This window comes from Solanum lycopersicum, chromosome 10, assembly GCF_036512215.1.
Source record: "Solanum lycopersicum chromosome 10, SLM_r2.1".
NCBI classification, from domain to species: Eukaryota; Viridiplantae; Streptophyta; class Magnoliopsida; order Solanales; family Solanaceae; genus Solanum; species Solanum lycopersicum.
The window spans coordinates 41,685,054-41,697,778 of NC_090809.1; positions in this window are offsets into that span (position 1 = coordinate 41,685,054).

Sequence of the window (12,725 nt, forward strand, 5' to 3'; positions counted from 1 at the left end):
GTTGATATCGATGTACCAAAATGATCTAATAGAGTCTTGCGGAACGGTACGGGGACACATTTACTTTTGTTCAAGAGGTTATAGGACTTTAGAAAATCTTTATTTTATCTTGTCTCCTTCGTGTAATGACTTGATTCCAATTGGTATCCGGCAATTAAAATTGGTATTTAAGTTCTTTCACTCTTGTATTAATACTAGGTATTATGACGTTAGGCCCATAGCTCCTTCTAATGCTCCAGTTGAGGAACCTGCATTGAGAGGTCGCAGTCAAGGTAGAGGTAGAGTTAGAGTTAGGGGTAGAGGCTATGAGAAAGTTGCACTTATTGTGAATGAGGTTCCAAATGACCATGTTTTGGGGAATGAGATCCCTCCGGCACATGAGGAGGTGATAGAAGAGGATGAGGACGTTCATAATGTTGAAGAGGTTGAACAAGAGAAAGGAGGGCAAGCTGAACCCATAGGAATCACTCCCATTATTCCGGTGTTAGTTCAATAGATTGTGTCCTTTTTGAAAAGGTTGGTTGGTCCGGGGATGATTCCACCTACTCAAGTCCCTGCGCACCCTCCTGTTGGTAATAATATGCCCAAGCCAATTGGGGAGGGAGGTAACAATGCCTTATTCCATCCTTTGTTGGGTTTTGTGTTGACCAGTAAAGAGCATGATATACTGACCATGTTCTTGAAGCTCAAGCCCCCGGTACTTCTTGGTTTTGATATAGAGGATGCTTATGAGTTCATATTGGGTTGTTATGAGATATTGCATATGTTGGGTATCGTTCACCAATATGGGGTTTAGTTTGTGTCCTTTCAACTTCAAGGTGAGGCAAGCAATGGTTGGGAGCTTACGTGGAATGCAGAACCTCTAGATTACCCCCACTTACTTGGACCCAATTTCATGCCTTATTTTTAGAGAAGTATGTGCCTAGCACTTTGAGATATCGCAATAAGAATGAGTTCATGGCGCTAGAACAGGGTAGTATGTCTGTCGATGCTTATGAAGACAAATTCCATGCTTTATCTAGAATGCTTCACAATTGGTTACACGGAAGAGGAGAGGATCCGGTTGTTCATTAGAGGTTCGCATTCTGAGATACAAGTGTTATATGTTCATATGACTTCTGCATGAAGGAGTTTTAATGAACTAACCGATTATGTAAAGAAAGTGGAGGGGGTGAATCAAGACAGACAAGCTAAGGCGTTGGCTAAGAGGGCCAAGAATTCTTGAAATTTTAAAGGCTCTTATGCTTGACGATCTGGTTGACCTACACTCACGGCCCAACCAATTCAGTGGGCCATGCCCACCTTTACTAGTAACTATTTAGGAACTCCTTCAAATAATTTTTCAGTTGATCAGAGTGTTGGGCACGTGGCTGGCAACAAACCATCTGGCAGCCACACTTTCTTTAGTTGTGCGGAACTGGGGCACATGATGAGGAATTGCCCACAAACGTGTCCACTTGAGTCCAGGCAGCAACCTTCTCAAGAAATTGTACCAACAAGAAATGGTAATAACGGTTTAGGACGTCGACAAATAGGTCGAGGAGAAAATCACAGAGGCCGTGGAGGTATAGGAAATGGTAACAGAGGTAGAGGTAACACGCAACCAGGAAGGGAGGTAGCTCGTGCTGATTCTAGAACTCAATACTATGCCTTTCTGGGCAAGAATAAGGCAGAGACGTTTGATGCATTGATCGCATGTACTATTCTTGTTTGTGACCGAATGACTAATGTATTATTTGATCTGGGTTCCACCTATTCTTATGTGTCTATGAGATTCACCTTTGATTTTAAGATGTTTTGTGATATTCTTGATGACTCTATACGTGTTTCTACCCCGGTTGGCGAGTCAGTCATAGTCACCCATGTTTATCGTGCTTGCCTTATTTGTTTATGGGATTTTAGACTTGGGCTGATTTGATGATTTTTGATATAGCTGACTTCGACATAATCTTAGGCAGGACTTGGTTTCTCCCCATTATGTTGTTTTTAATTGTAATGCTTAGTATGTGACTCTAGAAATTTTGAGAAGGGAAAAATTAGAGTGGAAAGGGGTGTACAATCCTAATCAAGTTAAGATTACATCGGCTATCTGGGCTAGTAAATTACACTACTAAAAAATAGCGTTTAGCGACGGATATTGGCGAGAACAATATTTCGTCACTGTATAATGATGGATTTGCGACAGAATAATCATTTTGTTGCAAAATTAACAATTTTTTTATTATAATATAGCAATATATTTGCAACGGGATATTTAATTCGTCGCTAAATATTAGTGAGAAAATTTGGCGCATAATTTTCCCTCTGGATTTAGTAACAAAATAATGGTGACAAATTTAATTAATATTGGACAACGGAATTAGTGATGGAAAAAAAGTTGTTAAACTATTAAATATATTTTTATAAAAATTATATTATGTATTAAGGAGAATATCCAGCAACATAAGTTTTTCAAAATATATATTTATTCAAAAGCGACAGATGTTGGAATCCGTCACTAATTCCGTTGCAATTCACTCCAATTGGAGATTTCAACCCAACCTCTATCATTTAATCGCGACGGTTGATCTCATCTTTTCAATCTTAGCCTTTCATTTAAAATAATCCTACGGTCAAGATACAATACCCTAGATTTTTCTATTTTAATTTGCCAAAAGACCCAAACGTAAATTTCTCATTCTTCTTCTATCTAAGATATGTCGCACCCCACATCTTCTCTTCCTTTTCGCCTCTTCGTTGTCCATCATTTTTGACAAGAACAAGAAGAGACGCCATTCTTATGTACTCTACACCTCTCTTCCATCGCCCTTCTCTGTTCCCTCTCCGCCAGCAGCATCAACTGCTCTTACTCTCCTCTCCAGTGTTATCGCTTCGGTGAACAGCAGCTGCGCCCATAAGCCACCAAGAACCAATGACTCTGAACATCAGTAGCCAGTGACAACAACCGGCAGCAACCGCGATAGCAGTAGACGATGAACCACCAACAGTCGCTCGGATAGAAATAAAAATAAACAATAGCGATGCCAAACACTGCTCCGACCACTAAAGTAGCACATTATGGTCAATGGCCGCGAGAACAACAATAACCAGGGCTACCAACAAACTAATCAGAAATCTCAGAATAAAATAGTTATTATTCAATTTCTTTTAAAGTCTCCGATCCAAGTATGTTCTCCTATTACCTATTTTCTATCTATTAAATTCTTTGATTTATTTAGAACAAACTATTAGATTTGAAGTGTGATTGTTGTTTGCTTATACTGTGTGTGAATGTTTCAATTGGAATTTTAGCTTGCTACTGCCTTTATCATTTTCTCCTTTTAAACTATTAATATTTCAGCTATGGTAATATCTTACAAATTGATTTTTATGATTTTGATGTTTTAAGATTATTAAAAAAAATCTTATTTTTCAGCTACTTATGAATGCCTGTTGACTTGTTTTTTTTATACTATGGGTGTGTTTCCTTTGATGTTAGTATTGTATATATATTTTTCATCTCTATGCATTTTATTATTAATGTGTTCAGACACATGTTACTGGAGTAAGTATTGCTTCTTTGTTTCCTATATTATGAGATTTTTAGATCTCTTGAAAGGATTGTAATTTTTTGTTTTCCATCAAGCCATTTCATTGGCTTAATCCAAGATATTAAAGGTTTCATATTTCAAATTTTACCTTATAATGGCCTCATAAAAAGAGTTTTATGACAATAGCATTCTTATTTCCTCTAACTTATGCTAAACAAGAATTTCATATAGGTTAAGAATTGATTCTCATGATTGCCAATAGTTTAAGAAATACCAATTTACGAAATTTTTGTGGGGTACTGCATTTGATGAATTGGTATTACCGCATAACAGAAAAATCCAATGAATATCATGTTAGATTATTTTTTACATGCTTTTAGTTTACAGTTGTTGCAATGAATTTACATGTGCCTAACTGAGGACTATGAGCTCTCTTGTAATTTTGTGAGAAATAATAGCAAAACAATCAATTTTATGACATTACATCTCAATCAGCTTATTTGTTCTAATTTGTTTCTAGCATTTTACTTCCTCGCACTAATGTGTCACTCATTAATTATTACAAAATGTCATATCATATCATATATATTACATGCGTTTAAGGTTTTACAGGCAGCTAGAATCACATCTTTTGGCTTCCGTATAAACGACTATGTTTGTGTCGCTACTCCGAAGAAAGCCCATGTAAGTGTATATACTTGGTGCAAATTGTAAATCATTTGTGTTTTTGTTCTGTATGAGAGGGTCGCAGGTCTGTAAAGAAAAGGGAGAGGTTCAGGAAACCTCTAGTGTTCTAGAGTTCCTCATATTGCGATTAGTGACAAGGTTTTTTGCATTCCAGTGAAATTATCTTGAATTAAGTAGAATAGATAGAGGACTGATAAAATGATAGAAGCTTATATGTTTGATAATATTCCTGTTGTTTCTCAGAGGGATGCTGCTGTAATTTCATTTTTTGTGCAATTTATAAATCGTCACTTGTTTTGTTCTATTAAGAAACTTGAACCTCGGTGGAAGGGAAAGTGAGAGATTCATGAAACCTTTATTTTTCTAGAGCTCGTAATTTGCAATCAAAAGATTTGTTCCAGTGAATTAGGATTGACTAAAGAAGAATGGATGTGGAGTATTCATGAAACCAGCCCCATCTAATTTGAAGTTGGAGCTTAGTTGATCAATAATATGGTTATATTTTCCACCCAATATAGGTTATTCATATATCAAAAGTTGCGAGAATTGTGAGAAAAGGACACCATTGTTTGGATATATTGATCAGAAAGTGTTGTAGTTTTGTTCTGGTATATCCTATTTATTTTGACTCAATGTTTCTAAAAGTAGACCCGTAGTTTTGGAAATTTTGAGTTGCATGGAGTTTGAAGTTGTGTATTTTGGCTCAGCACGAAAAGCTATTGGATAAGACCAGTGTATCCCATTTGTTCCCAATTACCAAGTATCTTGAACTATTGTCTATTGGAATAACAAGTTTGCACTCTTTTATGGACGGCAGAGAACTACCAAGCTCTCATCAAGCATACCATTAAGCTGTCGGGAGATAAAAGAAGAGAAGAGTATACGTATCTGAAGCAAAAACATACTACAGGAAGCAAATGTTTCTCTTAAGAATAGTTGATATATTTCTTTTCATATTTTGCACCAAAAGTATGTGATTTTGATTTTCTATCTACAAATTTTGAACCCTCTAAATATTATTTTATATGAATGTTTGTCATTTTAGAGGTACTTAATAATTTTTATTTAATTTATTTTAGCAATGTATATTTAAAAAAAATAAAAGAATGATTTTACAAGAAAAATTTTAGCAACAAATTTAATGACGATTTAGTTGTTACTATAATAAATATGGGCTATGGATTAGCAACGAAATATTTAAGTAGAAAATGTGGTGGCTCAAATAACAGAATATTTTGTGACGGGTTAGTGACAGAAATTTCATCACGTATTTATTTAAATGAAGAAATTAATTATCAAATTAGCGACGAGCTATATAAGTATAATGACGGATCAATCCGTCACTAAAAAGGTGCGATAGAAATCGTTCATCTCTATTATGTCGCTAAATTTGCGACGAAACTCATATTTTAGTCGATAAGAGATTATTAATGAGCGAAATAGCAACAACCAACAATCCATCGCAAATCCGTTGCTAATCCAGTTTAGTGATGGAATAAGATAGATTAGCAACGAATTTCGTCAGTCGCTAAATGCTGATTTTTTTGTAGCGTTAGTACAGCAAGGTTGTTTAACTTATTTGGATATGGGATGTTAAGATTGAATCTCCATCCATTAGGTCTATCCCGATGGTGTCCGAATTTAGTGAATTTTTTCCAAATGATTTTTCTAGCATGTCTCCATATAGAGATCTAGATTTTTTTATTTACTTTGATCTTGGTATGCGCCCTATTTCAATTCCTCCATATCGCATGGCTCCGACGGAGTTGAGAGAGAATAAGGCTCAAATACAAGAGCTTATTGATAAGATTTTTATTCGTCCTAGTGCTTCCTATGTGTTGCTCCGGTTCTATCTATTAATACGGATGGTAGCACAAAGATGTGCATAGATTACCGACATTTGAATAAGGTCACTATACAGAATATGTACCCTTGCCTAGGATAGATGTTCATTTTGACCAATTTCAAGGTGATTAGGTCTTCTCTAACATTGATTTAAGATCTGTGTATCATCAATAAAAGATTAATATACCCAAGACGATGTTTACGATCTGTTAAACGCACTATTAAATTTTTGTTATGTCGTTTGGGTTGACTAATGCGCCTGAAACATTTATAAGCTTGATTAATGTAGTATTCAAGACCTTTATTGACTCTTTTGTTATAGTATTTTTTGATGACATTTTGGTACATACGAAAAGTGATGAAGAGCATGCGAACTATCTTGTTACTCTTTTAGGTATCCTTGGAAAGCAAAAGCTATATTTAAAATTTTCCAAATGTTAATTTTGGTTGAAGTTTGTTGCTTTTTAGGACATGTTGTGTCAAAATATGGGGTAAGGATAGATCTCCAAAAGGTTGAAGCGGTTGAGAGTTGTGTATGACCTTGTCCGGTGACATAAGTCAGGAGTTTTTTGGGATTTTCTAGTAACTATCATTGTTTTGTTAATAATTTTGCTTTAATTTCTACTCACTTGACCAATATGAAAAAAGGAGGTACTGTTTGAATGGTTTGAAAAATGTGAGGAGAGCTTCCGAAAGCTTAAGACTCTTTTGACTACCGCGCCCATTCTAGCATTACCAATTGAGGGTAAAGAATTTGTTGTTTATTGTGATGATTCACATTCTGGATTGGGTGCTGTGTAGATACAGGATAAGAATGTTATAGCTTGTGTCTCACGTTAACTAAAGGTGCATGATAGGAATTATCCCACTTATTTAGAGTTTGTTGTGGTGGTATTTGCTCTTAAGATCTGGTGACATTATTTGTATGTAGTTTAGTGTGAGGTATTAACAAGTTATCGTAGTTTACAACATGTATTCACCCAAAAGGATTTGAATTTGAGATAGCGAAGATGGATTGAATTACTCAAGGATTATGATGGGACTATCCAATACCATCCAAGTAAGTCAATTATTGTGGCAAACGTTTTGAGTCGAAAAGCGATAAATATGGGTAGTTTGTCTTACTTGAGTGGAACCAAGCAACTATTGGCCAAGGAGATTCAAACCTTAGAGTCTAAGTTCATGTAGTTGGGCATTTGTGAAAAAGGTGGGTTGTTAGCTAGTTTTGAAGCTAACTCCATGTTCATAGAGGAAATCAAGGCCAAACAATTTGAAGATAGAGATTTTTATGAGCTTAGAACAAAGATTGCAATAGGTGAGTCTCAAGGAACCACTCTAGATGCTAATGGTGTGCTCAAGTATAAGGGTAGAATATATGTTCCAAGAGTTGATGATATGAGAGGCTTATGGCTCACACTATTCGATTCCCCCGGGTGTGACCAAGATGTATATAGATTTGAAACGAGTTTATTGATGGTCGGGAATGAGACAAGACATTGAGAAGTTTGTAGAAAAGCGTCAGAATTGTCTACAAGTGAAGTATGAACATTAATGGGGTGTGGGGCTACTTCAATGGATGCCAATTCCGTAATGGAAGTGGGAAAGAATAGCATGGATTTTGTGGTTGGTCTTCCCAAGACTTGGGGGAAATTTGATTCTATTTTTGTTGATTGGTTGACCAAGTGATCCCATTTCATTCCAGTACGGACTAATTACAATGCTGAACATTTGGCTAGGATTTATGTAAAGGAGATACGGAGACTGCATGGTGTTCCCCTTTTCATCATCTCAGATCGTCGAACCCTTTTCACTTTTTAGTTATGGAGAAAGTTGCATGATGAATTGGGCACACAATTCACTTTTAGTACAACCTTCTATCCCTAGACAGATGAACAATAAGATGACTATACAAGTGCTGGAGGACATATTGAGAGCTTGTGTAATTGACTTTGGAGGGCATTGGGATAAGTTCCTACTCCTATGTGAGTTCTCCTATAATAATAGTTATCACTCGAGCATTGATATGACACCATTTGAGGCGTTGTATGGGAGGGGATTTAGGTCACCCATAGGTTGGTTTGAATGTGGAGATATAAAACCTTTAGGGATTGAGTGACAGATGTTCAAGACAAGATTAGGAGCATGAAGTATAAACTTCTAGCTGCGCAGAGTAGTCAAAAGAAGTACACGTGCCACAAGGTGAGAGACATGGAGTTCGAGACGGGCGAGAATGTTTTTCTCAAGGTATCACCCATGAAGAGGGTGATGATATTTTGTAGGAGGGAAGTTGATCCCTTACTATATTGGTCCCTTTGAGATCCTTGAAAGTGTAGGTTCAATGGCGTATAGATTGGCGTTACCCCCTAATATGTCTGATTTACAACCTCTATTTCATGTATATATATTGAAGAAATATCACGGTGATGGTGACTATATCATTAAGTAGAAATCAATAGTGATAGACAAAGACATCCAATATGAGTAGGAACCGATTGCTATTTTTGATCGTGATGTTTGTATGTTGAGGACGGAGGAGATTAAATTCGTGAAGGTTCAATGGAAACATCGCTCAGTTAAGGAAGGTACTTGCAAGACCAAGAAGGAAATGCGAGACAAGTATCCACGATTGTTCGTCGAATTAGGTACTACCTTGTTCCTTTTCTAGCCTATCTTTCCTTAGTTGATTACTCGGGGAAGAGTGATGGGTAAATTAATACTATTGTAACAACCAGTTTTGGTCGTTATATGAATTCCAATGGGGACAATTGGGCCAAATTTTTTTTCCATTGTACTAGGATTCTCCCAACCTTGTCCATATTTGGAGGAATTTAGAGTCATTAAAGTGTAAGCAAATCTGGTTACAATAGGACGAAATAAATATGGATTTGGTTACATAATCGATTAGATAACTCGTTACAAAATTCGTATGACTTTACGAAACTGGATTTTGATAAGCAGATAATCAAGAACCAATCTTGATGTTAAGGGAACTTTCTAAGCGTAGTGGGTTAAGAGTGTTGTAAAAAGGGGAAATTAGAATTCCCTTAAGGAGCTCACTGTCTCGCTTAGTGCCGCTGCAGTGGGATTCTTGCTGCTACACCGATGCCGCTACAACGGGATGCGTACCGTTGTAGAGAGTGAGGCGGAGACAGAATTAAAGGATTTTTGGGATTTTTTGAGACGAGCTCACTAGTTCACTTTGTGTTGTTTCAGTAGGATTAGTGACACTTCAGCGACGCCAGTACGTGGGATGGTTGTGGCTGTAGCGGGATGACAGGTTTTGAATTGTAAATAAAAGCCTTAGATGACCTTATTTTGTTTTTGTTTTTTACTTTTTGAGTTAATGGATGACCCCTGGCTATTCCAAGTAATTTTCCCACCATTCTAGAAGGTATATGTAAGCTTTTAACTCCCTGAATTCATTTTTGGATCCGTTGAACATTTTAGAATGGGTCAATATTGATGGAAATATATTTCTTGAAGAATCCTTGGTGGAATTAACCCTAAAATGACTAGTTGGTTTCATGTTTTGAACAAGGGTTCATAATTTGTTAGTTTTTCGAGAATTTAGTGTTTCTTTATTGATTTCCATATTGAAATTGTTGTTTGTAGACCACGAACAAGTGGAACGAATCCTGAAAGTGAAGAATCAAGTTTCCTAGGGTTTCAACCTTGTTTCGAGGTAGGTGATGGTTGTGGTTCTATGTTTGTGTGATATACACTTACTTTGCTTCATTGTGATGCTTGTATATGTATGCATGTTCCAATATTGATCATAGATATTGAAATGGGATATATGAATATCGATACCAAGAAATCATGACTTGAATGTGTGATCTTGATGTGTTATTGTGATGCATGATTGGGATCGTCTGCCACATTCCAGCACCCTAACTTGGGTCAGATTGACACATTCTAGCATGATAAATGATATGTTTACCACATTTTGGCATAAAAATAGGATCAAATTGGCACGTTATGGCATGCTAACAGTTGACTTTGGATTCCGTGAGAGGACCAACTATATGATGAAGCATGTGAATTGTGATACTGATTTTTTTGATAGTAATAAATATTTATTTATGCTTGTATTATAATGTTAAACTTGCTTGTTTATGTTACACTAGTGGGATAACCGCGTAATCTACCAGTACATTGTGGTTGTGTATTGATTCTTTACTTGCTCTTATTATTGTTGAATACAAGACATCTTCACGCTACTGTTGATATACCTCACTTGGGAGATCTGTTATCGCCTAAAGTTCAAGGGTGAGCCACATTGTTTGGGTTTCCATGGAATTCTCTTTAGTCTATGTCAACCATTTTCGAACTTGGACCTTGTTTTAGATAGATAGATAGTTCACTAGAGTATTCTTGTTAGACATGATTATCGTTTCTAGTTTTGGTACATTTACTTTCAGGTTCTAGGTTATCTTCCCTGTTGTTAGTTAGTTATTAGATATTTATTAAGTAATGGAACCTTGTTTTTAGTTATGTAACTTCCTTTCGTAACTTAAATGCCTTAGTTTTTTAGGTTTATTGCTTTAGTGGGTCGCTAGTAATGGTTCTCCCAACGAGTTGTAGTTATCACATCCGGGGAGCACCCCCTAGAAGTAACATGGCGTACTTGACCTCTCGGAGGTCTTATACAAGCCCATAGTTATTATTCATCGCATAGACATAGTAAATTTAATGGAAAATTTAAAACTTTTCATAGAACCTCATATGCTAGAACATTTCTTCATATACATATAAAATATAAGTCATAATACATATATAAACTCTAAGTATCTTTGCTATCTTAGACTCAACGACATTAGAATACATTCGGGATAGGACCCCTAAGAAATAATACAAAACTATACAATATTTAATAGACTTTACAATGAGTACACATTAGGACATCCTTGGAACTTAAGGATTCCTTTCCTTGAGCTTGGGAATTACCTATCAAGCTCTTCACCATTCAAGACATCCTTTAAGCATCCATAACCTACACTTGTGAAAAAAGTAGAGAAAAATGGGACTAGTACAAGAATGCATTAAGTGTGGCAACCATGTAAAAACAAGCATTTAAAAGAGACCTTTTTCTTGAAAATCATATTTCATGCCTTTTTGAGTAAATCCTTATGAAACCTTTAAACAATATCATTTACATCATTTTCATACTTCACAGAAACACAACCAAAGGCCAAACACCATAGAAAAGCACATGAAATTTTTATGTCCAATGAGGTCACTTTACAGTGAGCTCATTCCGCTTTACAGTGAAACTCTTCCTTTTAATTCATTAGTTTTCCAACTAATCTCTTAGGTATAGTTGGTGCAATGTATCACCTTTGGAACACAAGGAAAATTATAAATATCATCTACATAAGACAACACATACCATCATAGAAGTATAATACAACATAGACATAGTTAAGTCAAGGCCATCATATAGTCAACAAGATCAACATCATGCATAAAGACTCATATCATGTACATATTCATAATAAGTAGACCAATACTAAAAAGTCATACATATGGACATAAGCATAAACATACACATTGTGACACCTACCTTGGACTTCCTAATGAGCTACTTGTGCAATGTCTAAGTGGTTTCATTACTTCCACCTATACTAAGTAGCTTACCTTATGTACTCCTAGTTAAGATACTATTCAATTACTTCCATTGTACATTTTACTTTAGGGAAACTATATACTTAATCGACACTAAGACCATAGGTGCTAAATATGGAATTTGGTTTTGTAGATGCTTACACAAATGGAAGGTTCCTCTTCATGCCATTAGGTAATTGGTGCCTCACCTAATGGGAAAACATAGTGAATCTTCCTCCAAGGAAAGTCAACACCTCATGTGGGTCCTTAGGTGAGTATTCCTCTTAGGGAAGTCAACACTCTCTAAAGGACAAATGGTGAATCTTTCTCCAAGGAAAGTCAACACCTCTCAATGTCAAGTTCACTCGGTGCTAAGCTAAGTTCCCTTTATTGAAAATCATTTATTAGATTTATTTATAAAACATAGGTATCTAAACCTTCATTTACCATATGTAAGTCATAATTACATACCTTTAAGATTAAGGTTACAACATAGGCATTTAGGCATATCAATTTACTATAGTATAGAAGACTTAACCAATTCTATGAACTATCTAAGGCTTTGATCATCATCCATATTTTATCAAATACACTCATTAGGCCGTAGTATATTTGATTCTCATATGCTTATAGCATACTCAAGCACCTATCAAGTTTAGAGTATTCTTGGGCACACCTCTCAATGTCCCTCAATTAACTAGATCATCATTCATGTGTGTAAATGGATACATAGATGTGAACAAACCTTTCACATAACACATTAAAACCATACATGACCATACATTCATATTCATGTACATATGAAAACCATAAATATAACTATCCTATCAAGGTACACGTGTGCAATCCATAGGCAAAGTCCCATATTGTTGCCCATATTAGTATACCTATCAAGTCATCCTAGTAAGGAATACGTAACATACTTCACATGCATATACGTTACATGCATAGTAGTAGACATTAGTGAATATGAGAACAACCTTTAGTTTAGACACCATGACCTATACAAATTGTAACATGCATGTGAGTAAGTGTGTGTGTACATTGGTCAACGTGATC